This window comes from Canis lupus, chromosome 24 (assembly GCF_011100685.1).
Source record: "Canis lupus familiaris isolate Mischka breed German Shepherd chromosome 24, alternate assembly UU_Cfam_GSD_1.0, whole genome shotgun sequence".
NCBI classification, from domain to species: Eukaryota; Metazoa; Chordata; class Mammalia; order Carnivora; family Canidae; genus Canis; species Canis lupus.
The window spans coordinates 1,807,602-1,835,537 of NC_049245.1; the positions used below are offsets into that span (position 1 = coordinate 1,807,602).

The window sequence follows — 27,936 nt, forward strand, 5'->3', positions numbered from 1 at the left end:
GAGAGACACAGAGGAGGAGACAGGGAAGGGCAGGAGACAAGAGGGAGAAGTGGGGGGAATGGGGAGGCAAGTGGGTTTGTTGGTTTTCTGGAATACCATTTGGAAAACATGGATTGCATTTTCTGAGGTCCTTTGCCCTATAAATATTTATGTTGGAACTCTCACATGTGTGTTACACCCAAGGGAATTTGGGGTGGGGATACAGAACTGGAGTTCAGAGTACTGGAATTCCTACTTAAGCATCTGGGGTAATGGCAGGAGTTAAAGCTTTAAACCTTGACAACCACAAATTATGGGTTGCACCCCAATGACATTTACAGTGGTGGTGCCATCACAAGCTGTATCTGCTTCTCTTAACTTCCAGATTCTCATCCCCTTTCACAAATTTTCTTGTCTCCCTTTAAACTTATTCATTTCCATTTCTGAAAAAAAATTCTCTAAATCATAACCACATGTCATCACTTTACACGCTTTCCTCATTCCTTCCCTCTCTCTCGACCTTTTTCCTCTTGTCATTCAGCTTCTCCCCATTCTTTTCTTGAACAAATATTTATAGCAAATCAATTCTGTGGCCATTTCTGTTCTGTTCCCCCTCATCCACACATTCTTTTACTTGGTCTTCATTCCCCTCAAATATGGGGTTCACAGCAGAAATACCACTCCAGACATGGTAGCCAGCTGATACAGTGGGGCAGTTATGTTTACTTGACTATGAGGTCTTTATTAATCCAGGCAAAAGTAACTTGCACTGGGGAAGACCCTCCCATTTTCAGCTCAAGATGTGCTCCCAACCAATGGAACCCTCTTGGATATATACCAGGGTCCAGATTGTTCCCATTCTGGACTCACAGGACCAATCACTATTGCCATTATGTTCAAATGACCTGTTTATCCTTGTTACAGTTCACCCTGTAGCTTTCAGTCTCTGAAATCAATGAAACCCTTTGCAAAATTGCAGTTTATTTGCCAAATGACAGAATGATGTGAGGATTGAGTTTTGTAGCCTGATAAAATAAGGATGATGAGGGTTTGAATATTTTACCCATTTCATTCCATCAGGGATGCCATTAGTTTTCTAATGCATTCTCCAGGCTTTTGAAGGGGAAGCTTGGGTCACTTTGAGGCAGGAGAGGCTAAAGATGGGTCTTCCGCTCATCCCCACAGGACGATCCCTGTTCCTAGTTTTGTGTACTTCAGCATTCTGCATGAGATATAATGTAAGAAAAGACAAGGGACCAAATGAATTTCACAACACATTTCCACTTAGTTACATTTAAATATCCAAGTACCCTCTCTCTTTTTTTGCAAGACTTGGAGGAGGGGGTGTCTTCTCCTTTCTGACATGAATCTTCTATTGACCGTCCCCTGTTCCATACCCTCTAGCCTCTCTTGCATCTATGATTTCCTTCTCTGAGCATCTTTCTCTCAACCTAAAAACTATACAGTCCACTCTAATCTGGCACTTCCCCAAGTTGCTTCTCTTTCCCCTTGCTCTTTCTGGCCTCTGTGCCCACCACTCTGTGTCTTCTCATCACCCAAAAGCATCACATCTATTCCTTTTTTTTTTTTTTTTTGCATCACACCTATTCCTAATGTGCATTGTCCTGATCTCTCTACAGCATGTCTTCAAGTATGTAAGTGATGAATCACTAGATTCTACTTCTGAAACCAATACTATGCTATATGTTAACAAACTGGAATTTAAATAAAAACTTGAAAAAAAATCTAGTCACCAGCCCTGTTGTCCTACTGCTAGATCTTTCACAACCTACATGCACATGGATTACTACTAATGGTCCATGTTTCAATGTCATCAAAGTTACTTGAATGCTTTATGAATTTAGGATATAGCCACATAACCTAATCCACTCAAATTTGTGATTTTGGGCATCCATTTATAACGTATTAAATTAACTGTATAAAAATTATCATTTTGTACACCAAAAATGTATTATAGTTTTGTAAGATATTACCATTGATACCACTAAAGGGTAAAGATGTGGTTAAAGGATACATAAAATCTTTCTGTATTATTTCTCAAAGTAGCAGATTGTGAGAAATGTATGTTTTTACAATAAAATTTTTAATTAAAAATGATCAAATAAAAAAATAAAATAAAAATGATCAAATAATTTCACATTATACAACCTAATAGCACCCAAAAATGTTCAAGAAACAAATAATTTTTTTTTCTCCTTGTGGATTTTTCCATGTGCTATACAGTGCTAATTCAGAAAGCCTGACTTTATGAACTCTAAATAATTTATAAGGGTAGAGAATTTTTCTAGGAATAATTAAACCCAATTGTACAATAATTAAGTTTAAGCATTTAGCAAAAGTATTGCATTTACTCAGTGCATAATAATCAAATCTAAGCATATAGCAGAGATATTGCATTTATTCAGTGCTTCCCTTAAAGGATTTTCATTTTGTTTACAGATATGTTTTCCCCATGTGCTACATAATTTGTAGGACACATGAATTAAATGTCAATTGCATGGCTCTAGGCTTGGTTTGGATGAAAGAATCTAATCAATATGTTTTTTTACTCATTGTTTTTAAATGTAAAGATTAGGAAGTTGACTGTGGATTAGGCCAAGCCATGGATCATATGCTAAATGCATCTTTAGATTGCAAGTTCTCCTCAAGGTCATTAAGGTCACATAATCTGGCCACACATACCTTTCCTGCAACTCCACTCTCCAGAGCATCCCAAACCATACTGGGACACTTTGAACTGCTAGAAATTTGTTTTATTCCTCATAATAAGGTAGAATCTATCTTTATGAAACTTTAATTTGCTAGTATTAATTCTACTGCTTGAGACAAAGAAAGTTAAGTTCAGAACTTTCTCCATATCAGACATAATCACATGCAGCTGTCTGTCCCCTTTATTTTAACTCTTTCCCAAGTTCAAGGCTTCCTAAGTTCCCAATCCTATCCTGTGTGGCATGGCATTCAGTTTCTTTTCATTTTGTTCATTCTCCTGTGATGAGTTCCCGTCTGTGTTTGTTCAGTTAAATACAGAGTCCCAGAGTCCCAGTTGCAATTTAAGCAGTCCACTGGCCCCTCCAATTGCCTAGACACTAGATATAATCAATAAAGACTAAGATGATCACACTTGATATTCTTAGCTTTAGCACTCAAATTGCACTGTTCACTCTTCCAAATCTAACTATAAAACCAAAATCACCTCTCCTTTTCCCCCTTCTTCTCCACTTTTAGACCAGTTGTGAGCTTTTGATAGTCAAAAAATATCAATAATAAGAAAAAACTTGGACCAAATTTGAATGTCAGCCATAGATCTCAGGTCCTTCAATACTTCAAGAAATAATGCAGACACAGGCAATTAAACAGAACACATTTGACTTGGACTACTCCATTTATCTTCTATGATTTTCAGGTCCAGCTTTCTGACTAGTAGAGAGGAGATAAAAAAAAAAAAACTCTTTGAACAAAACAGTTTAGTCAGTGAGCAGCATGATTGGAAGATGATAGAGATCATTCCTGAACCTTTTTCATGGTGGGAGGGGAATGCCAGGCTTTCTATAGAATTATAGAGCGAGACAAAAGTTGTTATTATTTCCAGACAAACAATGAGGCAAATATTGGAACAAGTTAAGGTTCCTAAGTAACTGCGCTATAGAGATGAAAGGATGCTAAGCGTGACATGATGGGCCAGGGGGTTCTGGCAGGGCCAGTGGGTGCTGGGTGCCCAGGGGCACTGCCCATCCCCATCTGCTCAGTGGGCTTCCAGGTGTTACCTGGTAAGGTGGAACCTGACCACAGCTTGGGGGCTTTCCGTTTCTGAACTAGGAGTTCCAGCCTCAGGTGTTCTCAGCACTGAAACCTGTGCAGCCCTGCTCTTCTGCAGCTTTACTTTCCACTTTATGTGCTCCCTAAAGTCCTTACCCCAAGCTTCACTATCTAACCAACTCCATCTCTGGAAAGTTTAGATTTAACTTTCAGTTAAGTAACATTTGGAAGGCATCAAAATACAAGCCATGGGGACTCGAATTCTAAGAAAAGCATTCTTTTTTCAGCAGGTGGCACTGTTGCAGTAAAGCTGTGTTCTTCTGGTGACGTCAGAGACAAGAGGAAGCAACAAGTCTTAACCATATAGCATATTTAATGCAAGGATCAGATTTTAAAAATTCTAATTATTTTAACCAAATGATAGAGTAATTGTCACCCTAAATGGAACAAACCAGTTTCATGTGTCTCCTGGTAGGATGCAACTGGGGCATGTTACCTCGTGTGGTATTTTTGTCAAAAATTCATACCTGAATCTAGTCCTGAGGAAACATCAGACAAACCTAAAATAAGGAACATTCTGCTCAGTAACTGGCTAGTACTCTTCATATATATCCAAATCAGGAGTATAGAAAATGGTTAGGGTTTTGTTCCAGATTAAATGGAACTAAAAGACATAATAACCAGACGTCATGAATGATCCATGATTGGATCCTGGACCAAGAAAATAATTATTGGAATAACTAGAAAAATCTGAATGTGAATTATTCCAATAGTAGCACTATGGATAGTAAAAGAAAATTCCTGGTTTTTAAGAAATGACCCTGAAGTAACTGGAAGAACAGGTGTCACAAAATCATGTCTCAACTTATTGTCAAATATTTGGAAATACATATTATAGTTTTGTAAATTTTGTATATATTGAAATTACATCAAAATTTAAATTACAAAAAAAGTTACATTTACCCACTTTTTTTTTCCTCTCTTAAAGATTTTATTCATTTATTCATGAGAGACACAGAGAGAGAAAGAGAGGCAGAGACACAGGCAGAGGAAGAAGCAGGCTCCATGCAGGGAGCCTGATGCAGGACTCGATCCCAGGACTCCAGGATCATGCCCTGGGCCAAAGGCAGGCGCTAAACTGCTGAGCCACCCAGGGATCCCCACATTTACCCACCTTCTTACTCAACTTCTCCAAACTACTAAAACATCCATACCTAAGCCAGACCCACCGAGAATAACCCACACATCAGTCTTTCAGCAAATATGTGAATTGTTTTCCTTACTTACTGTTCCCCCTCAGGGTTCTCCTGATGGTCAATATCTTTAGGGCCAGGCCCTGGGGTGCGGTTTGTTTAATGATGTCATCCACTTCGAAATCTCTTACTCTTTAAATAGTTTTTTCAGTTCATCTCCTCTAGTAGGTATATGTTCAGTTTACTTAAACATGAGAATATGTTTGTAAAATATAAGTAGAATATATAAAATCATAGAGTCTTAGAATGTAAGCACCAAAGAAAAACTGTCCCATCCAACCCCACCCTACCTCTTAGTTGATGAAGAAAAGGAAGACAATAGAGCCACAATGACTTACTCAAATTTACAAGGTCACTCAGGTGCAGATCCAGGCAAAATGTCCCAGTTCCTGTCCTGGGTCCTCTGTGTTGTCCCTTACTTTGTTTCTCACACTGTGGGAATAAAAGAGATACAAGGTCAGGTGCCAAGGACATGAAGACACAGAACAACACAATGGAACTATTTCATGACAAAAAATTTGAATATCTTATTATACTAAAATAAACATACGTGGGACACCTGGGTGGCTCAGTCAGTTAAGCATCTATTGATCTCAACTCAGGCCTTGATTTCAGGGTCTAGAATTCAAGCAATGCATTGGGCGAAAAATTAAAATAAAAAAATAAAATAAAATAAAATAAAATAATAAACATAGGCAAAAATTTACCTGAATTTGCAATCTCAAAAATAGCACTCTTAAAAGACAATTCGTACTTTTCAGGGTAACTTGGAACTATATCTTCAGGTGCCCCAGGAGTGAAAGATCATTGTTCCCTTCTGCAAGTTCTCAATTAGAAATGTTGCAAGGCCCTGGGACCATATAGCCAACATAATGGGAGTTCAACCAATGGCTCAATCTGCAGAGCTCCTCTTTGTGGGGCATCATGCTAAACATCCCTGATTTTCCATTGCACCAGCAAGAGTCCTCCATGCTAATAAAACCAAGATTTTCAGTGCCTAGTGGCACTGCTTGTGTGGCACTTTCAGGTACTTATGTGAGAATTGAAGAAGGGCCTCTTCTGGGACAGCTGGCTTTGTGTGTAGAATGTGTGCCATCACCACACACACACACACACACACACACACACACCCCTGAGCTGTGTTTCCCCCTCTCTGGTTGGTATTTGAAAGCCTGGAGTTTGTCAGGCCCAGCATGTTGGAAATTCAGAGGGGCTTCCCCTACTAATCTTTAGGCAAATATTTTCTCTGCTCTGCTGACTTCATGGTGAGTTACTGGCCTTGCACCTCCTGTGACGAATTGAAGTAAGCCCACTTGGGTGGCAAGGGCATCAGTGCTTTCCATCAGCAGGGAGCCTTTCTATTGACTGTGGTGGGGTCTGCCCTGGGCTCCTCTCCCTGCACCAACCTCCCAGATGAAAAAGGACAAAGTGTTCTTGTTACCTTCAAGGTAAACTAGGCAAGAACCATGGAAGGAGGGTAGCCTGTAGAATGGATGATTTCCATTCATGGATCAGAGGAGACTGATGCTCTAGACTGGCACTCCAAGCGTGCTCTTCTGACCAGCTCCCTGCCTGCCTTTTAAACTTTGATTGTAAGAGACAGGAAGATGATGGCCCTTCACTGTTTCTGTAATTACTCTTGGTCTTTGTGGCTGGCTCACTCACTGAATTAGACCAACCAGTGGAGCACCTCACACTTTGGCTTTTTGTGTGTTTTGACTTAGCTTTATGTCTGAAATGGTCATGTATTTTCACTATGAAATGCCTCTAACACACACACACACACACACACACACACACACACACCTACCTGTTCTTCCTCTGCTTTCCCACCCCCCCACCCCCGGGTTACTAACTGACTGAGACTCTTACTGCATCCTCCCCCTTCAAAGCCATTTTACCTTGCAGCCATTAGGGAGCATATCTCACAATGCCAATCAAATTCTTTCAAGTGGGGCAGCCCGGGTGGCTCAGTGGTTTAGCATCACCTTTGGCCCAGGGTGTGATCCTGGGGACCCTGAATTCACATTGTAAACAGCAAATGGAGGAGAATGCATGGGGAGCTGGTGGCATGTGTTTGCAAGGACCAAAAGTGGGAGAAACTATGTCTCAAATTGGGCAATCTTCAAAACAACCCTGAAACAAGGACTTGGGGCCAGATAGTTGATTTTAGAAATGATCCCAGTTATCTGAAGTTGGGGAATTAGGAAGGATGATGGAACATGCCAATAAGGAGGGTGTTAATCTTGGGGTACCTGGGAGGTTCAGTCAGTTAAGCATCCAACTCTTGGTTTTGGCTTAGGTCATGATCTCATGGATCATGAGATTGAGTCCTGTGTCTGGCTCTGTACTCAGGGGGGAGTCTGCTTGAAGACTCTCTTTCTCTGCCCTTCCCCCCACCTTAAGCATGTGTGCACTGTCTCTCTCTCTCTTTCTCTCTCTCTCAAATAAATAAATCTTAAAAAGAAAAAGAGGATGTTAGAGTGCTGCTGCCATAAGCAGCTGGACTTCAATCTCCCCAGGACAGGACATACCTCAGAAGCAGTAGAACACAATTCTATTGTCCCACCAGGAGGCTTCAAGGAAACTGGGGAGTTTATCCCAAACTCCCATCTGTTACTGGTTTAAGGATGCTCCAGGGCTGAACAGGACATTCACTTTTCCTGTCCACAAACCAGTGGAGAACTTGCTGGTGGCAGGGAAAAGAAGTCAAGAAAGAAGAACAGAGAGTTGCCTTGCCTGGACTTTGCTTCCCAAGTGGAGGCCTGAGTAGGTGGCAAGATCCAGAGTTCTTCTGACTCCTTTGGCAAGATATGAAATTAGCAGAATTTTCAAAAGGCTTCCAATGGTATTTAGATAGATGAGCTAGTGAGAACCCTCAGAGAGCCTCCAAGTACCCCAGTGGTCCTAGTAAAGGCCAGTCACATCTCCATATGGCTGATGACATGTGGAAGCAACTGATAGAGATGAACTGCAAGAAGCCTTAAAGGCAGGAAGATAGAGCAGAGTGAAAACCCACATGGCAGGCAGATTGAAGTCGCTGTGGGGCCATAAGCATACTACTGGATGATGCTGGAAGGGATGCTGATGAGTGAAGACACAAACAGGCGCTGTTGCTCAGCAACTGCAGGGGACAGGTACTAGCCATTGGCCTCACCTCCCACTCCTGGAAGTCAATACTATATAAGCTTCCTTGAATTTAAACATAACCTCAGAGAGAGAAGCAGAGATGGGAGAGGAGATGACTCAATCAATGGAGATTACCCACAATTGGTTGAGATTAAGTCCTTGCTACTTGATGAAATGAGGCCCTAGACAATAGTTAAACCTAGAAAAATAAAGTTTCTTTTTTTTTTCATACCTGGATTTGCGGCCTGAAAATTTCATTCCTACCATATCTGGAATGGTCCTAGTTCCTCTCTCAGGTCCTGAATTTTAACAGCTCAAATACATTTGGGTTTTTTGAGTTTGAATTTGGTTTGCAATTAGGTTGGATTCTCCCACTAGTAGACCCTGGGACAAGGATTTGAATGCCAGTACTTAATTGGGAGTGGTTTCTGAAATCACTCATAAGGGAGAATAGAAGTGAAATAGGGAAGGGAAGGTAGCAAATAAAGGGTGTAGATCAAACCTGTTTCTACATTAATCCTGCTGAAGACCTCGGGAAGATTGTGTCAAACGTGCCTCAGTATTGGAAAATCCATCAATCACATTGGCAAATCCATCAATTCCCATGAGTTACTGTTGAGATCTGCTCCTGGCAGATAGATTGAACTTTCCAGCCTTTCTGGCCTGCCCCAAGCATGGACTAAGAGGCTCTGGGGCAGAAAAACCTCTCAGGCAGGGTTCCAGTGTTTGAGGTAAGAAGCCACCAATGGTACAGAAGGAGTGTGTGTCAAAGGGGTGTGGACAAAGCACTGGCAGCATCAACACTAGTAGGGCTAAATCACATCCCATTAAAATCCCAGAGCACGTATAGATCATGTCATCAGTTTACTCTAGGTGTGTTTTCCCCCCCCCTTCAGATCCAATGTAGCAAAATGACAAGGGAAAAAAAGGAAAGAGATCTCCAAGAGGATAACGAATCTCAATCATCTTTGCATGGTCTTACGTGACATTTTATTCCACCAATGGACCATGTAGCCAGGTGGCAGATGGCACAGTGAGAAATGATACCTGGAGCCTTACTCAGGGAACATGAAGAGGCAATTTTTGCATTCCAAGAGGTAATTATGCTAGAGTTACATAGCAATAAATTTGGAGATATACAAGGTTAATAATCCCTCACTTAAGACTTTCCTTGACTAGTAGGACACAACCCACTAGAGGTTATTCCCCTTGAGTAACTGGAAGATTCAAGAAGCCACACTCACTGAGCTTGTCCAGCTTGATATCTCCTGGCACCTTTTTCAGATAATCTCTCTTTTATGCTTATCACACTAAACATAAGCTCCATAAGATCTATGTGTCGCAGGGCTGTTTATTACTGAGCCTCAAACTCATACCCTTGGAGGACTCTTTGTCTTGCTTGACAAATCTGCAGTCTATAAAACTGGCTCCATGTGCCTTAGAAATTTCTCTTCCCTTGCATTTGGGACTTTGTCCTCTGTTGGCTTTCCTCTCTCTGTGCCACCATCTAATGGTTTTCTGAGTTTCTCCCACCTTTTTCACCTTACCTTGATCCCAGTACTATCCAAGGCTTTGTCCCCAAGGCTCGTTTGTTTTCACTCAACTTTTTCTCTCTGGTATGTTTGCCTCATTTACACTCCAGATTACAACCGTCACCCACAGATTAATGACCCACTCCACACTTCAGCCCAGAATTATGTTCCAAGATGCCCGCCAACCCTCCAAACCCAAACACACATCCCACTTTATTCGCTTGCCCTCCACAGTTGCTCTTCCCTCCATATTCCCAGCCAGATGCCTGGTCCTGTCCTTTGATCAGCCAGAGTGGGATTTTGTCCTATATGCCTCCATCACTCCACCCTACCACTCAGGCCCTGAGCCCCATGGGTCTATAGCCATAAGAGTTTTCAGTTCATCTACCCCAACTCACTTCTCACTGTGATCACTTCGGTGGCACCCTAAGCCAGCTGCTGCATCTGGCTTCATCTTTGTTCCAGTCCATTTTCCACACACTTCCAGGTTCTTTCTGAAATTAAGGATAGCATGCATCTCTCCTGCTTAAAACTGTTGGTGGCTTTGGCTTTTCAGTCCCAGTCCATCTGTCTCATCTCTATTTACTACACAGGATTGAGAACTCCCCCTCACCATCTCTCTGCCCGTCTCTCTCATCTCTCTCTTTCTCTGTGTCTATCTCCTTTTCTCTCTCACACATATGCATGTGTACATGCGCACCCACACACATCTCCACCCTAATGCCCCTGATGCTTTCAGTCAAATGTACTGGTCCTTCCCGTTGTCATTGTTCTATATCCAAACCTCAAGGTTGATCTCACTTGTTGCCTCCTGGGAAGAACATTCCTAGACAGACCCTCTAACTTTTCCAGACTTAATTAGATGCCCCTTTGCCCCTTTCCTTGCTTCTGTGAGATACTATACATCCTTTATGGAATCTCTTTGTACTGTAATTGTTTAATTGCGGTCTTATTCAGACGAGGCACCATGTGTTTCCATCTCGATTTTCCCAACCTGTAGCACTGCACTGGGCACAGGGTTGGAGCTTCCAAAATGATGAATAAATGAAAAAAAATGAATGAATGAGTGATACCTGACAATATTGGGCATGGAAATGGAGAGTCTGCCAATGGGCCACATGCTCATGCTTCACTCTTTTTCTTTCCTGCATGTTTCTGCTAGAACCTGCTCAAAAGCAGCCAAGACCCAGGCCTCCAGAGTGCCTCCCAACCCTGCTCTGAATAAGAATGGGGAGGAATGCTGACTTTGCCTTGACTATGGAAGACTTTACGAGTTCCAGAAAATTGATTTTTCCAGGCTTGCATGGCTTGGCATAAAAGCCAGACAGACTTTTATTGAATCTGGCCCTACATGGTTAGATTTTTGACCTTAGCAATGTGGCCAATAGATTCAACCATGAATACGTTTTGTTTTCTCGTTTTTGCCACATGGACTGGCTTTCACAGATTGGCCAGTAGGTCCAGCCACCACTGTTTCTTCCCCCAGCATCTGTTTCCCTGTTCCTGCGGCATCTATAATTGTGAATAAGTTGTGGGTGCATTTTTGAGGAATGGTGCAGTGGCATGCACTGCAGGAAATGTGTGCCCGCTGGTGCTGGATTGCTGTTTATGTTTGCCAGTGGTCCCTGTAATTGGAAGGCTGTATTGCCTTGCAATTATGCAAAGGGTAATAAAAAGAAAATTAGGGAAAACATATGAGTATAACATCAGATCTAGACCACTGATATTTTGTAATTTTACACAAATATAATACAGATTTTCCCCCCAAAATCCACTCAACTGTAGTGAATACTGAACAAAAAAAGCTCCACTTTAAAACCAGGCACAAATAAATATCTAATCTTTCAGTCTTTGAACATGATACAGTCCACTATGAGCACCAATTCAATTAAGGCAGAAATCCTAGGTCGTCATCTCTTCTGATGAAAAGCATTAATTAAGAGGAATCAGAAGGCAGCATGCTAGAAGGAAAGCAGATACCTTTTATGGCCATAGGGATTCCAGCACATCTTCTTGTGATTGTCCCTGTGGTACACTTCATGCCTCTACTGCTCAGACACTATCTACTGTAGAAAGAAAAGGAAAGAAACTTTCTCCTTCCGAGAAGTTGCAAGATTTGACTTTTTAGAAAGGAGAAAACAATCTGAACATTCGTCTTATCAAAATAAAAACTGAGGCAGCTCCGGTGAGTCAGTGGTTTAGCGCCGCCTTCCCCTCGGGGTGTGATCCTGGAGTCCCCCGGATCGAGTCCCACGTCGGGCTCTCTGCATGGAGCCTGCGTCTCCCTATGTCTGTGTTTCTGCCTCTCTCTCGGTCTCTCATGAATGAATGAATGAATGAATGAATGAATGAATAAAATTAAAAAAATAAAAACCGAAAATTAAGGTTTTAACTGACAGTCCCCTATAGATGCAGCAAAATAACATCATTGAAAAAAAGCTATTCCTTGGTAAGGCCATGAATCTTATTAGCAAATAAGAGGAACTATGAATTACCTAGCATTTCTTACTATAGGCATTTTGTGAAATTTTGTTTTTTAAATTTAACTTAGCACTCTTTTATATTATATATATTATATTTTATAATATGAAATTCTCTTGGAGGAAACGGATATCAGTGTTCTCACAATTCAAAAAAAGTGTTAGCATCTCACTGCCTGCTTGCATACTCACATATGTTTCCAACATGCCTACAGCATGTTTCAGGGTTGTTGTTTTTTTTTCTCTTGCAGCACAATTGTAGGACTTGCAGGACAGTTTCATAGCTAAGCATAAAAAACAAAAGCTATGTATTGTGGTCCTTGTCAATGATGCTGGCCAAGATTTCAATATCCTACTCATTTATTATGCTGATAGGGTAAGAAGGGACTATGTATTATCTAGGTGTTTGTATTGAAAATCTTTATTTTACTAAAATACCAAATGCTTATTTGTATTGATTTATTGCTTTGTTGGCTTTTTCTCCTCACAACCCTGTCTTCAAGGGCAACATGTGGAACTCTGAAGGATCGCTGTGTCTCAAGACAGTGGGCTGCTTCCACTGGCTGTGATGCTCTCCTTTCTGGAAGAGGCGTTCTTGTCCTCTTTGACTCCCATCCATGTCTTTTCCAGAATGTTCCTCATGTGAACCAGAATAAGGAGAAAGGGCCACCTCCTTGAGCTTGAGCTTAGTGCTTGATCTCTACAAGTAAATTAGTTGCTTGCTCCTAGAACCAACTGGAAACGACCTAGATGAAGTACGACCCTAACATTTTTTTGGCAGTCTGTAGGGTTTCTGAGCTTCTTTAGACTTAACGTGCTTAGCATCTGGACTGGCTTAACTTTCCCTTGGCAATGTTTTGGATACTTTAATGGATAGGAAGTGCCTTCTCATTTTCTCTCCTTTGGGGAACCAAGACTTACACACAGATTTTCCTCTCAAGTTTGAGTGAGAGGCCTCAAGTCAAAGCCAGGGTTTTTCCTCTGATGAAACATGCATGATGTCCAATGTCCAGGAATGTGTTTCTGGTGAAGGTGGAGGGCAACACATAGATTTGATGTATGTACAGCATTTAGGGAAATGAACAGCCACCTTCTGCTTATAAGGTCCCTTTACAGATGACAAGGGGAGAGAAGAGCATGAGATTAGACTTCCTGCTTCATTATAATTATTTTAAAATCTATGATTCTTGTCCCTTTCAGTTTTGAAGGGGTGTTCTTAAAAGTATTTTTCTTGGCTACCAGCTAAGGTTTGTTGAAAACCAAAGCCAAAGTTAGGGAAAAATTTAGAGAAATAGGGAAGCATATGACCTCCTGAGGCCAGTAAGACTCATTTCCCACTTTTGTGCAGACACTGAAGACCAAGGACATTTCAGACTTGACTGTCTTCAGCCAGCGGAGGAGATGCCTAGTGTTGACAGATAGAGTAAAAGATCGCACAATGATTAAAAAAAATAAGCAGAGGACCTGAATAGACATTTTTTCAAAGAAAACATACAAATGGCCAACAGTCACACAAAAAGATACTATTATCATTGGGACAATACAAATAAAATAAAAACCACTATGGAAAACAGTATGGAAGTTCCTCAGAAAGTTAAAAATAAAACTATCCTATGATCCAGTAATTGCACTACTGGGTATTAACTCAAAGAAAATGAAAGCACTAATTCAAAAAGATATTTGTACCCCTACAATGTAATTGTAGCATTAATTATAATAGCCAAGATATGAAAGCAATCCAAGTGTCCATCAATAGATAAATGGATGAGGATGATGTGATATAAAAATATACATAATATATAACACATAAATAATATAGAATAAATATAATTCATCAAGAAGTTAAAAATAGAGTTACCCTATGACCCAGCAATTGCACTACTGGGTACTAATCCCAAAGATACAGATGTAGTGAAACACGGGACACCTGCACCCCAACGTTCATAGCAGCAATGTTCACAGTAGCCAAACTGTGGAAGGAGCCACGATGCCCTTTGACGGATGAATGGATAAAGAGATGTGATGTATATACAATGGAATATTACTCAGCCATCAGAAAGGATGAATACCTACCATTTACATCAACGTGGATGGAACTAGAGGATATTATGATGCTGAGTGAAATAAGTCAATTGGAGACAATCACCATAAGGTTTCACTCATATGGGGAATATAACAAGTAGCTTTCACTAATAGCTTTCACTATATTCCTTTCAGAATTATAAGGGAAAAGAGGGAAACTGAATGGGGAAAAATTAGAGAAGAAGGCAGACCATGAGAGACTCCTAACTCTGGGAAACAAAGAGTTGCAGAAGGGGAGATGGGTGGGGGGATGGGGTAAGTGGGTGACAGGTACTGAGGAGGATACTTGATGAGATGAGCACTCGGTGTTATACTATATGTTGGCAAATTGATTTTAAATGTTAAAAAAATAAAACTACAAAAGAAAAAAATGAATAAAAATATATAATAAATAATATATAGATATAGACAATGGAATATTACTCAGCCATGAAAAAACAATTAAATCGTGCCATTTGCAGCAACATGGATGGACCTAGAGGGTACAATGCTAAGTGAAATAGGATAAAGAGAATAAGAGAAGGAGAATTACTATATTATTTCGCTCATGTGTATCTTTCACTCATTTGTATCTTAAGATACAAAACAAAAAAAGAAAAAAGAGACAAACCAAAGAAAATAGATTTTTAAATTCAGAGAATAAACTGGTGTTTGGCAGAGGGAGGGTAGGTGGTGGGATGGGTGACATAAGAGTATATTTATCATGACAAGCACTGAGTATTGTATAGAATTCTTGAATCACTATTTTATACACCTGGAAGTAATATAATACTGAATGTTAATTATACTTTAATAAAAAATAATGAAACTCAAAAAAAGAAAAAGAATATGAAAAAGACCTCACAGTAATATCAATTAAAACAAAATGCAAAGAGAATTCTTTCCCCTAATTAATGTGGAAACGACTATAGAATGAGAAAAAGGAACATGAAATCTAATCTCCTGAAGGAAAGCAAAATCTTTAAGAAGCCATGAAGCCCCAGGATCAATGACCAGTGCCTGCAGGTGCGACCTCTGATGTGGAGAACTGATCCATAGCTAGGAAACTTCTGATGGAAAGCTTCAGCCCTCTGAAGCATGTTTACACTTCCTCACACAGCAGATATAGCTCAGAAACCTAAGGGAACTTTTTGGGAAAGTGACTTAAGCTTTGTTCCTTAATTTTCCTGCTTCAACATCAGTTACAGAGCCAAGGAGCCCATGTTACAAATGCCACTAGAGGCCTCTCCCCCAAGGCCACCTGCTGTACCAGGTGAAAGGTAATGGGCATCCTCATTTGGAGGGCATCCTCATTTGGAGGGTGCTCAAGAACTTCAAAATACACAGGGACTTTGAGAGAGGACAGATTGGGGAAAAAGAGAACAGAGTAGAGTGGTGAGGAACCCATTTCCAGAGTAAGTAGAATTGAGTGGAAATCATTTCAAAAAAGAATGCAACATACCTAGTTGTATAGAACAAGGCAAGACTGCCAGAAACATGTTTGGCTTTCTTGCTGGAACACTTTTTATCAGACTCTCATTGTAATAATTAATGATATCATACAAATGTAGTCAAACAACTATATCAATTCCCACTTCTGTTATTTTTTGGTGGGTTTTTAAAATTAGTTCCAAAGGTAGAATTTAGTGATTCATCTGTTGCATGTAACACCCAGAGCTCATTATTTCAAGTGCGCTCCTTAATGGGCATCATGCGGTTACCCTGTCCCCCCACCTACCTCCCCTCCAGCAACCATGTTTGTTTCCTAGAGTTCAGTGTACTACTAGAAGTCCTAGCCTCAGCAATGAGATACAAGAAGAAATAAAAGGCATTCGAATCATCAAAGAAGTCAAACTCTCACTCTTCACAGATGACATGATATTCTATGTAGAAAACCCAAAAGATTCCACCCTAAAATTGCTAGAACTGATGCTGAAATTCAGCAAAGTCTCAGGATATAAAATCAATGCACAGAAGTCAGTTGCATTTCTTTACACTAAAAATGAGGCAAAAGAAAGAAAAACCAAGGAATTGATCCCGTTCACAATTGCACCAAAAACCATAAGATACCTAATGAATAAACCTAACCAAAGAGGTAAAGGTTACTCTGAAAAGTATAGAGCACTTAGGAAAGAAATTGAGGAACCCACTTCTGTTATTTTAAAGGTACCGTCTTGGTCATATCCATCTAATGTTTACAAATTTTTTCTTTGAAAAATCAGTGTGTTAAGTTTCATAGTGGTATTTTAGATGAATTATGAGTCAACAAAATTCCATGACTGAGAAACTTCTCATGCACGGCTATGAAATATTGTGTTTCCTTTTATATAGATAAATTTTCTCTAATTTTTAAAGTATATTTAGATTAATAGAGGATGAGTTCAATTATTTGAAATTTGTGATTTTTGTAAGCTTGAGAGATCCCTGTTACGTAGAAACTGTAACTTCATTGTCACTGAAACAGAAGAGCAAGGAAAAGTACAAAGTAGGACAAAGAAATCTTGTACTGAAGGTTGGCAGGGATTTGGAGGGATTTTCCAGGTGCAGAACACAATTTGCAGACATACTCTGAACTCAGACAACACATAGATGAACTCAGGTGTTCAATCTTGAACTGACTTTAAAAATTAAATGACTTGCTCATGAAAGTGTCAAAATTTGCCATAGTGGTGGTTAATGATTATAACAAAGATTAATTGATCCCGAATTCTGAATTTCAATAATACTAAATTAACTGGTGAAGGAAAATAAAATCTCAAAGATAAAAATTCCAAAAACAAAAACAGACCCTAAATTACTAAAAATTTACCTTTAAAGAGGGAAAAATTTTTGGCAATATTAGCTCTATTATATCTCTCTGATGCAATGCTATTTGAACTTTTTTAGCCCCTTCGTTGGTTGGAGTACTATAAGGTGTCCAACATGTGAAAGAAATTAATGTGAACTGCTTGGCTGCAGCAGGATCCCAGAAACCAGTCTGCATCTCCATGGCTTAGGTCCCCACGGCACTGTATTCTCCCTGACCCTACACCGGCAAGTCACTTATGGAGGTATATCTCATTTTATTGCACTTCACTTTATTGAACTTCACAGATACTGCATTTTTGTTGTTGTTGTTGTTGTTGTTGTTTTACAAATTGAAGGTTTGTGGCAACCCTGAATCAAGCAGGTCTGTGGGCACCATTTTTCCAAGAGCATTTGCTCATGCTGTGTCTCTGTATAACACTATGGTGATTCTCACAATGTCTCAAATTTTTCATTATTATTATATTTGTTATGGTAACCTGTGATCAGTAATTATGACTCACTGAAAGCTCAGATGATGGTTAGTATTTTTTAAGCAATAAAGTATTTTTAGTTAAAAGTATGTACATTTTACACATTTATAGACTCCAGTATAATACCAACAGAACTTCGATATGCACCGGAAAACCAAAAAATTTGACTCACTCTACTGCAATATTCGCTTTATGGCAGTGTTCTGGAACTGAACTCACGATATCTCCGAGGTATGCCTGTCTTCAAAATCATTCAGGAATATGGAGGGGAAAATCAATACTAGCAAATAAATGATAACAAATGAGGGATATTTCTATGTATTATATAGTCTGTATTCTAAGGTGCATTATTAAAAAGGAAAAAAGCAAATTACAGAAAAAATGTGTTTTATTCTCATGATATTCAGGAAAGAAAATAATAGGAATACAGGCTTATGTAGATTTTCCTTTTTAAGAAGCACTAGAAAAATAAAATGAAAAAAGTTAAATGTTGACCTATGGAGGAGGGGGATAATAAGGTGGAGGATCAGGGTTACAAATTAAACTACTTTGAAATCATTTTGTATTATAGATCTGATTTTGAAAGCATGTAAATATTTGTACATAATTTGAATAAACAAAGAAATAAAATGAACCCTAAAAATCAAACTTGGTTATGTAATTAGTGGCATAAGCACTCTGAGAATAGCTATTGCCACTTTAACACATTATTTGACTGTACATCGCTAGTTGGATATCACCTAAGGACAAAAAGAACTAAAAAACAAGTTAAAGGGATTTTTTCTATTATTGTATTACTGGTGATAATGATACTGTTGCATGTGTTTGGAGGGATAAAATACGGTGTTGTGTTGGTCTTTTTGAGAATAAGGCTTTCCAAAATGACCTCATGATCTATTTATCTTTTTAAAAAATAAAGGTTTTTCCTGAGTTAAACTTTACAATATGACCTCACGATGTATTTTATCTTTAAAAAATTTTCCTAGTTGTATAAACTGAAAAGGACTGGATACAATGATATGCTCAAAACAAATAAGCAAACCTATCAACTGAACTATGATCTTTAGATACCATTTTTCATTAAAAGGAAAAAATGCTCCTTTGAAAAATGAGTGCCTGAGATACACTATTATATGAAAAACTAAGGATGTAATTAGAGCTTTTGGAATGATTATATGAGCACTTCCACAGATTCTCCCCAGAGTGAAACTATTTAACTTGTAAAAATTATAAATCATAATCATTTAAAGTCTCTGTAAACTGACCTAGGTTCATACAGCAAATTGGAAGAACTTATTCAATAAAATACACTAAACCTTGGAAAGAAGACTGGGTGTCTATGTTGTCTGAATCAGTACTTGTTTCCATCAGCCACCCCCAACCCCATTTATGTTCCTAAAGCTCTACTCCTTGTGGGTGTGACCAAGAGAATAGGGGTTCCTTTTATCCTAGCCCAGCTTCCAGTTATAGGGATATGATTTCACCCCAATAGGAGTTGCCAGGTCTCCTTCCCTCTATTCTAGGAAGGTGCAGCCAAGAAGACAAGGGTTCCCTTCCCCCAGCCAGCTCCTACTCCCCTGGAGGAGAATTTATCCAAATCTTTGTAGACCAAGAATACTGGGGACTTCATCACTGCCCCTCCTTAGTTGCTGCTTGTATGACCTAAGTTCCACTTGAGAGGGGGCAGGCTGAGAATATTACTGGCTATACTTGGCCCTCCCCCTCCCAAATCCCACTCCTAAGGTGAAAGTATCATTCCGGAAGAAGTAGGTCACCACCTCTATATCCATTTCTGATCCAGTAACGTACTAGAGGTTCTGCGCATGAGAAGAAGCAACATGGAAACACTGGTAGTTCCACAAATCTGTTATGGGGATCATTTGTGGGGAGCAATACCTGGAGAAACTCATGTCTTAAAGCACTATTGAAAATAATGGAGATCTTAGTGATCAGAAAGCTAATAGCTCAATAAAACTAGTTGCAAAAAACAAAATAGCTGACCAGCCTGAAGTTAACAGAGGGAACAGGAAAAGAGATTTTTTTTTTTTTAATGGTCCTTGCTAAGATCACCTCAATCCCCTAGGTTCTGAAGACTCTGCATATGCATGAGGCTACATCCATTCAGGCGCAACCAGATTAGGCACTTGAGAACTACTAGTCTCTGGTTATTTTTTTTATATATAAATTTATTTTTTATTGGTGTTCAATTTGCCAACATATAGAATAACACCCAGTGCTCATCCCATCAAGTGCCCCCCTCAGTGCGCGTCACCCAGTCACCCCCACCCCCCGCTCACCTCCCCTTCCACCACCCCTAGATCGTTTCCCAGAGTTAGGAGTCTCTCATGTTCTGTCTCCCTTTCTGATATTTCCCACTAGTCTCTGGTTAAATGTGGAGTGGGCTTCAAATAATTCCCCAAGCTATTCACAGATCCATCAGCAAAATACAAAACTCTTACCAGTTGGAAGGGCATGAACTCTAACCAATGACTGGATAAACATTAAGCTATGCTGAGGCAGCGGTGACTTCTAGGAATCCAGCCTTAAAAACAAAAACAGGGTGAGGGGGATTGAGCAGTGACATCACTGGCAGCTCACTTTGGAAGAAATAGATTTTTAGGAATTAGTCCAAGCAAACACTACACAAACTAATAAAAACCAGCAACATCAACAAGCCTCTAGGAAGGAGAAGAGGCCACTAATCAAATCTAGAGTTGCTACAATATACTATTTTAAATGTTCACTTTTCAGAAAAAAAAAAAGAGGCATGCAAATAAACAAGATAGTGTGAACCTTATAGAGGAAAAAAGTGGGCAATAGAGACTGCTTTTGAGAGGGTCCAAGTTGTTTTATGCAGAGATAAAATTCTCCAAAACTGCTGTTATAATAACTTGAAAAAATGAAAGGAAACCATGTTTAGAGAATTAAGGGAAGTTCTGATAACAATGACTTATTAAGTAGAGATTATCAATAAAGAGAAACTTACAAAAACAAATGGAAATTCTGGCATTGGAAAGTATAGTATCTGATATTAAAAAATTCAGAAGGGCTCAAAAAACTTGCTCTGCTAGGGGAAGAGAAAGGAACTGTAAAACTAGAAAATAGATCATTCAAGATTATTAAATCTGAATAACAGAGAAAAAAGGGATGAAAAATGAATCAATCCTCAGGGTTATGGGAAACCTGTCAGCATACCAATATACATGTAATAAGAGTATTAGAAGAAGAGAAGAGGTTAAAAAAAAAAAAGACAGAAAAAGTACCTAAGGAAATGATGGTTGAAAATGTCCACATATGAAGAAGACCATTAATCTGTATAACCAAAAGCTTAACAAATTCCAAGCAGGATAAACACAAAAAGATCCACATTCAGATATATCATAGTCAAAATGTTTTGGGACAAAGACAAAGATGAAATCTTAAAAACAATAGGGTAAAACAGATCTTCACATACAAGGGAAGCCCCAAAAGATCAATAACTGACTTCTCATCAGAAATTATGGAGGATTAGAAAAGAAGAAGAAAATATGGAGAGTAGAAAGAAGTGGGCAACATACTCAAAGTGCTGGGGTGGGGGACAGAATCTGTCACCCAAGAATCCTATATCCAGCAAAACTATCTTTAAAAAAAGAAAGACAAGGGGAAAACAAGTCCTGGATGACAGCATAGGGAACTCTTGTGACATGCTCCCCCAGAGAAACTGATGAAAATGGTTTTTAAAAAACCATATAAAGTTCCTGGAAAAGGTCTAAAAGAAAAATAGCAAATGAAGAAAATCTATGAAAATTCAGTAAGAAAAGTGACTGTGTGGTAGATAAATCAAGGCTGCACCTTCTTTTCTCTTTTCCCAATTCAGTAAGGCCAAGAATACAGGATTTTCTCTCCGCCCCAGCTCCCAGTCAGAGGGTTCTCTTCCCAAAAGAAGCAAGACTTCATTTCTCATCCTGCTTCCAGCTTCTTATTGCTGAAGCTAAGGCCCAGGAAAGTGCTCCCTTTTTGAGAAAAGCACCTACTTGTAGAAAGAAAGCTCTATCATGAACACTGCATGCTGAAAATAGGGAAACCATAATCACCCTTTATCTGGCTCATTAAGTGGTGGCTTCATGATAGGAGGGACAAACCAAGAGGACCTCAGACTGTTGTCACTCTCCACCTAGTGCTAACCTACTGGAGTTGTTGGAAACTGGACACTTTAGATAATATATTGGAAGGAATCTTTCCGTTTCCCCATTACCATCAGCTTCAGATTACTGGCTCAGAGAATTTGCACAAGGAGGGAAGCCAGGCTATAAAACAGCCCCCCATCTTTTCCCAAAGAAATTATATCATTGGGCACAGAACATGGAGAAAAGCTCAAACCTAAGGTGGCTCTCAGAACAATGGAATCTGTGGTGGAAAGCAACTGAGAGAATAATTTTGGATTTAATGTAAATACAGCCTAGACTTTAGGTTAGTTAGTTTGCTGGAAAAAAACAAGGAATTGACAACTGAGAGGAGTCTCCCTGGAGTAAGAACAAATATCACGCATGGACATCAGAAACTATTCCTTCAAAGGAGCCACATGTGATTGGATTACTTTGTAGAGTGATTTCCCCAAGGCATTATTGAAAACAATAGAGAAATCACCCAGCATTAGTGCAGTATAACAGAGAAAGTGGAAAGGAGAGGCCTAGTAATATTACTGTCATCCCATCCCCATATACCCCCCGCAAACTACATCCTTTTTAGAAGAAACAGGCTTTACAGCGTGTGGAATAAATAGACTTTACCAAAATAATTCAGCCAGCCACTAAAATAAATACATAAATAACAATAACAAGCCTGAGGTTGGGAGAGGATTACTATCCAGAGTTACCACAATATGTTATCTAAAATATCCAGTTTCCAACAACAACAACAAACTGAGGCATGCAAAGAAACAGAAAAGGATGATTTATGTACCGGAAAAAAACAGGTAACATAAACTACCTGTGAAAGTAGTCAGATATGGGACTTAAAAGAAAAAGATGTTAAAGCAGCCATTATAAATACATCAGAGAACTAAAGAAAAGCATGAAGAAAGAAGTAAAGGAAGGTGTATGATGACAATGTCACATCAAAGAGAGTATCATTAAAGAGGAAAAATTCTAAAAGAGAATCAAATGGAAATTCTGGAATTCAAAGTACAATAAGGGAAATTTTAAATTTTAAAATTCGCTGGAAGGATCTCAATGGTACATTTGAACTGGTGGAGGAAAATATTAGCAAACTTGAAGACAAACTGAAAGAGATGGTGCAAACTGGAAAACAGAGAGGAAAGAATGAAGGAAAATGAACAGAAAATATACCAACATAGGTGCACCTGAAGGAGAAGAGAGAGAAAAAGGAGCAGAAAAATATTCATAGAAGTAATTGCAGAAAACTCCCTAAATTTATTAAAAAACAATTTAGGATGTCAAATAGGACAAACACAAAAGATCCACAAACTGATAAACCATAATGAAATGCTGAAAGACACAGGCAAGGAGAAATCTTGAAACCAGAAAAAAAAAATTACTTATGATGAAACCCCAATTATATCAACAGATGACTTTTCAGCAAGAATAATGAACACAGAAGGCCAAGTCATGGCATACTCAAAGAAGTGCTTTAAAAAAAGGAGTCCCGGCGGCCTGGGTGGCTCAGCAGTTTAGCGCCACCTTCAGCCCAGGGTGTGGACCTGGAGACCCAGGATTGAGTCCCACGTCAGGCTCCCTGCATGGAGCCTGCTTCTCCCTCTGCCTGTGTCTCTGCCTCTCTCTCTCTCTCTCTCTCTCTCTCTCTGTCTCTCATGAATAAATAAATAAAATCTTTAAAAAAAAGGAGTCCAGCAAAGCAAATGATATTCTATATCACTCAACAATAAAGGTGATTTATCTTCAGATTAAAAAAAAACCTAACAAAATAAAACTGGGAGAATCTTGTTATCAGACAGGCATACAAGAAATGCTGAAGCAAGTTCTTTATAATGAAAGCAAGTAACACTAGACACGTATTTCAGTTGACACACAAAAAAAAGAACAGTAGTAAAAGTAATTTTGTCATTACATGAAACAGAATAAATGCATATTTTTCTAATTTCTTTTTACATGTGATTTAAAAAGCAATTGTAAGAGGTAATATGTATATAATATTGGACTTTTCACATATAGAAACGTAATATATGTATAACATATTTGTCAGTGACAGCACAAAAGAGATAAGGGGTAGCAAAGCTGCACTGTGCCTAAGGAAATAACCATAGACAATAAAGTAACAATTACAGTGCATTGTTGAGTTTTAGTACTAATAGGTATAATTCACATAATAACACTAAAAAGGAAATTGAATGTATACAGTGTATGTTTCTATATATAACTACAATAATGCAAGTATAAATCTGAAGCTAATTCTAAATTAAGATGTATAAAACAAACCCTACAGAGTGACCAGTTTAAAAAAAAATCTCCAAAAATATAGTGAAAATATCACTTAGTGGAACTAAAAAGCTATAAGAAAATATTCACAAAAAAAAGAAAATATTCATTTAGCAAAAATAAAGCAGCAAAAAAGAAATAGAAGAACAAAAAAGATATGAGACAGAAAAGAAAAACTAAAATGGTAGATATAAACCTAACTACATAAATTGTAGAATTAAATGTGAATGGATCTAATCAAAAGTCAGTATGTCAGACTAGATTTTAAAAAATGATTCAACTGTATGCTGTCTATAAGACACATAGATGCAAAGACAAAAATAGATTTTTTTAAAAGAATGGGAAAAGTTATAAAGGAATATAGAGAAAAGATTTTTTAAAATTTCTCATGTAGCTAATGGGATTAAATATTATATATAAACCCTACTACCCTTTTACTTGAGCAGGAGCGATCACACTTTAGAAGTCCCAAATGCCACCAACAAACCAAGGTTAGCGAACATATGCCACAACATGATCCTTCCATCTTGAGATTAACACAATTCAGGCCCCAGGCAAGTGCTTCTTTACATTTCTTGTTTTATACTCAAAACAAAGAATGACTGCATATAAAGGTCATGAAGGTTTGTGGGTTGCGCCACTGCCAACATCTGAGACTGAGTAGACTTTAGGGTGCAGGGACATTTTAATCAGTGAAAACATTCAGGCAAAATAAATAAGTAAATATAGACAAATTCATTTTCCCTCAGAAAGTATGAGCACAATAAATTCTCAGATAACAAAGTGCTATTTCCCAATGATGACAATTAATCACTTTCATGCTATACATGTACATAATACATAGGTGTATTGTCCATATATGTCCATATATGTATGGACATGACATGTATGATTCTTTACATTTAGGAACTATATGAACATTGAATATATATATTTTAGAAACTGAAAATAACACAGTCAAATTGGTCAAAGGATGCATATGTAATCTGGTTTTTTGCTTAATATAGTAGTATGAACATTGTCTCTCACAACATAATATCTAACTAATCCCCTATTTCTGGACATTTATGTCATTTCCAATTTTTGCTTCCATAAACAGCATTACTTTGCAAACATTCATAGGATTATTTTCTAGAAATTGCTTGCTAAATTAATGGGAATACAAAATTTTTAACATGGATTATGTTGCTTTAGAGTGATTGGTAATTATTTTAGTTAAGTAGTTTTAATAGATATTTGAATAATAGTGTCTTAATTACAAAAAGTCTTGTGTATAATACTCCATTATCTTGTTAGGATTTTTCACATAAATAACCATATTTAATTCATCACAGAAAAAATCATGAATGTCAGATAACCAAATTATAACCCCAAAAATGCCTATGGCTTTAGTTGATCTAAAAACAGACAAGCCTAGTAAATTCAGAATGTTTTAAGAGATGTCCCAGTACACTTGGACAGAATAAGTATGCATATATCACATGTGCATCTATTTGTATTTGATATTACACTGATACATTTTATTTATTTATTATTTATTTATTTATTTAAATGACAATACATTTATTTATTTAAATGACTATACATATGTTATAAAGACATTTGAGTGGGCAGTCACATGCAGACATGAGCTGTGACTTGGAGCATTTCTCTCATTTGAAACCTCTCTAGTTCAAAGAGAAATTTTATGCTTTGGGTAAATATTTATTTACAAAAGGAAACTAACAGCAACAAAACTTCTTACTATTTCTTTTTAAAATCAATTTTACTCTAAGTGAAAATACAATAAATATTCAGTAATAGAGAACAGAACATAAGTTACTGAATAAAAACTACCTAATACCAGATAATAAAATAGTCACTCAAAGGAAAGCTCATCTTAAACTATTTATAGCATAACCATCTTCTGTTGTAGGAAAGCTTTTGTGTGTTACTTGGTTCTCTGGGTTATTTCTACCAACATATGTATAATCCTTTTGTGTGATTTTGTAGGGAACTATTCAACCAAAAAAATATATTATCCAATTTATCTATTAAACTTTAAAGTCCATTTACACAAAAATGTTATTGCCAAACTGGCCAAAATTTGACTCATGGTCTGTATTTTGTTACTGTTTTTTTTACAAGAAAACATTAATCGTTGTCTTCATGTAATACCATACTAAAAACTAATGAGTATTCACTCGTTAATTAGGAGTTTCAAATTGAGGCATATCTGATGTAAAACTGAAATACAATTCCTGTAAAAGCATGCTGATTTACAGGTCATGTAGTTTCAGCATTTGCAGGCTAATTGGACACTAATCCTGACTTAAGCACCATATATATGCAGAAATGATGTATAGTAGACAAAAAATAGACATTTTACCTCCCATCCCACAGTTCCCTCTGTTCCATCATTTCTTCAAAAATCTCTCTGCTATGGTTTGAATGTATGTGCCCCATCAAAATTCATATGTTGAAATCCTAATGCCTGGTGTGATGGTATTTAGAGGTGGGGCCCTGGGGAAGTGCCTTAAATCATGAGGGTGGAGCCTTCATAAATGGGATTAGTGCCTTAGGAAAGAGGCTTTCCTTCTGCCATGTGGAGGACACAGCAAGAAGACACCTACTATGAATCAGAAAAAGAGCTCTCAACAGAATTTGACATGTCATTGCCTTGATAGTGAACTTCTTAGCCTCCGAAACTATGAGAAATAAATCTGTGGTTCATGTGCCATCCAGTCTGTAGTATTTTGTTATAGTGACTCAAAAACCCTAAAAGACTGACCCTATGCTGCTCACTGACAAATAGGTTAAATGAGGCTGTGGTATAGGTCATTGAAAGGGGACTTCTGTTTGTGATACCATGTTGTGACTTTTAGTCTCTTCTTGGGCTGTTTCAAAAAAACGCTTATGGTGAACCTACTCCAGGTTAGGCAGCACCTCACACATCAGTAAAACCCCATGAGTTATGACTTCAGTCAGAGAACCCAATAACTGGAACCTAAGAACTAAATTAACACAGGCCCACTTGGGGTAAATATCAGTGAGAGTGAGGTTGCGAGTGTGTGACAGGGCAGGAGTCCTGATTTTAAAAAGAAAAGCTGTCTGAGAATATTCTGTTGTCAAATTATTCAGGATTTTCTTTGAATCCTAAGACATTTCTCTGCTAATGTTTTGGCTTCCCAATACAACTCAAGAAGACATACGATTGACCCCAATGATTGTCTTGAAAATTAAGACTACTCTATCCTTACTTCACTGTGGTCAGAGCTACTTACACTTGTCCTTGGCCTTCTTTGCAATTTTTCTTTACCCCAACTTAATTTCAGGCTACACTAAAATCTGAAAAGCACACTGACTCTAGATGCCTTCCACCTGCTTTAGTGGTAGCTGGACAGAAATATCACCACCTCAGAGAAATGGCTCTGCCAGAGCATCTAGCAAGGTTTCATATATTTTTTAATTAGGCAGAACTGTCCAAAAAAGCCTTTAAAGATAAAAAGCAGGGCATTAATATAAAAAGTATTTTTTCAGGAATTACAACTATTTTTGTTAACTTCATACTATTGCATTTGAAGGAAAATGGTCCAATAATTACATCCCTGGACATTTTTAATCTATATTTTCATAAAACACACTGTTTTTTTTAATTCTTCCTAAAGCGAGGACATCATACGGCAAAAAAAAAAGACAGATTAAAAAAAAAAGCAGATGGACACATTTATTTTTAACTTGTTACAGACTGAAAACATTTAAAGTATCGTAAACTTGTCTATTAGGAAGCAAAAGTTTTTATGTCCCTCCTGACATGCTTTGAGTTTTCCTTAGATGTGTCCTTTTCATAGCTAAGAGAAGAAATTATGTTTAAAATTTAAATTGCTATTTATTTCTTATAACTAAGATGTGCTATCTAGTCTCAGCAAGGATGAGAGAGGGAGAATAGAAGTTGAAACACTAACTTGGTTTCATGAGGGCAACTCCTTTGCCTTGCTTTGGACTCTCTGTGGAATATGGATATCATTATAGTG

At 38.2% G+C, this 27,936-nt stretch overlaps 1 long non-coding RNA gene across 1 annotated transcript; it reads right to left on the reverse strand.

Annotated features, from left to right (window-relative positions):
• Positions 1-926: 926 nt before the first annotated feature.
• LOC102151210 lies at positions 927-27,936 on the reverse strand. The gene is made up of 6 exons (XR_005377345.1): positions 27,868-27,936; positions 19,949-20,031; positions 11,651-11,736; positions 10,069-10,164; positions 5,348-5,441; positions 927-1,201 (listed from the first exon to the last, which is right to left on the reverse strand). It is a non-coding gene; the product is annotated as an uncharacterized LOC102151210 (long non-coding RNA).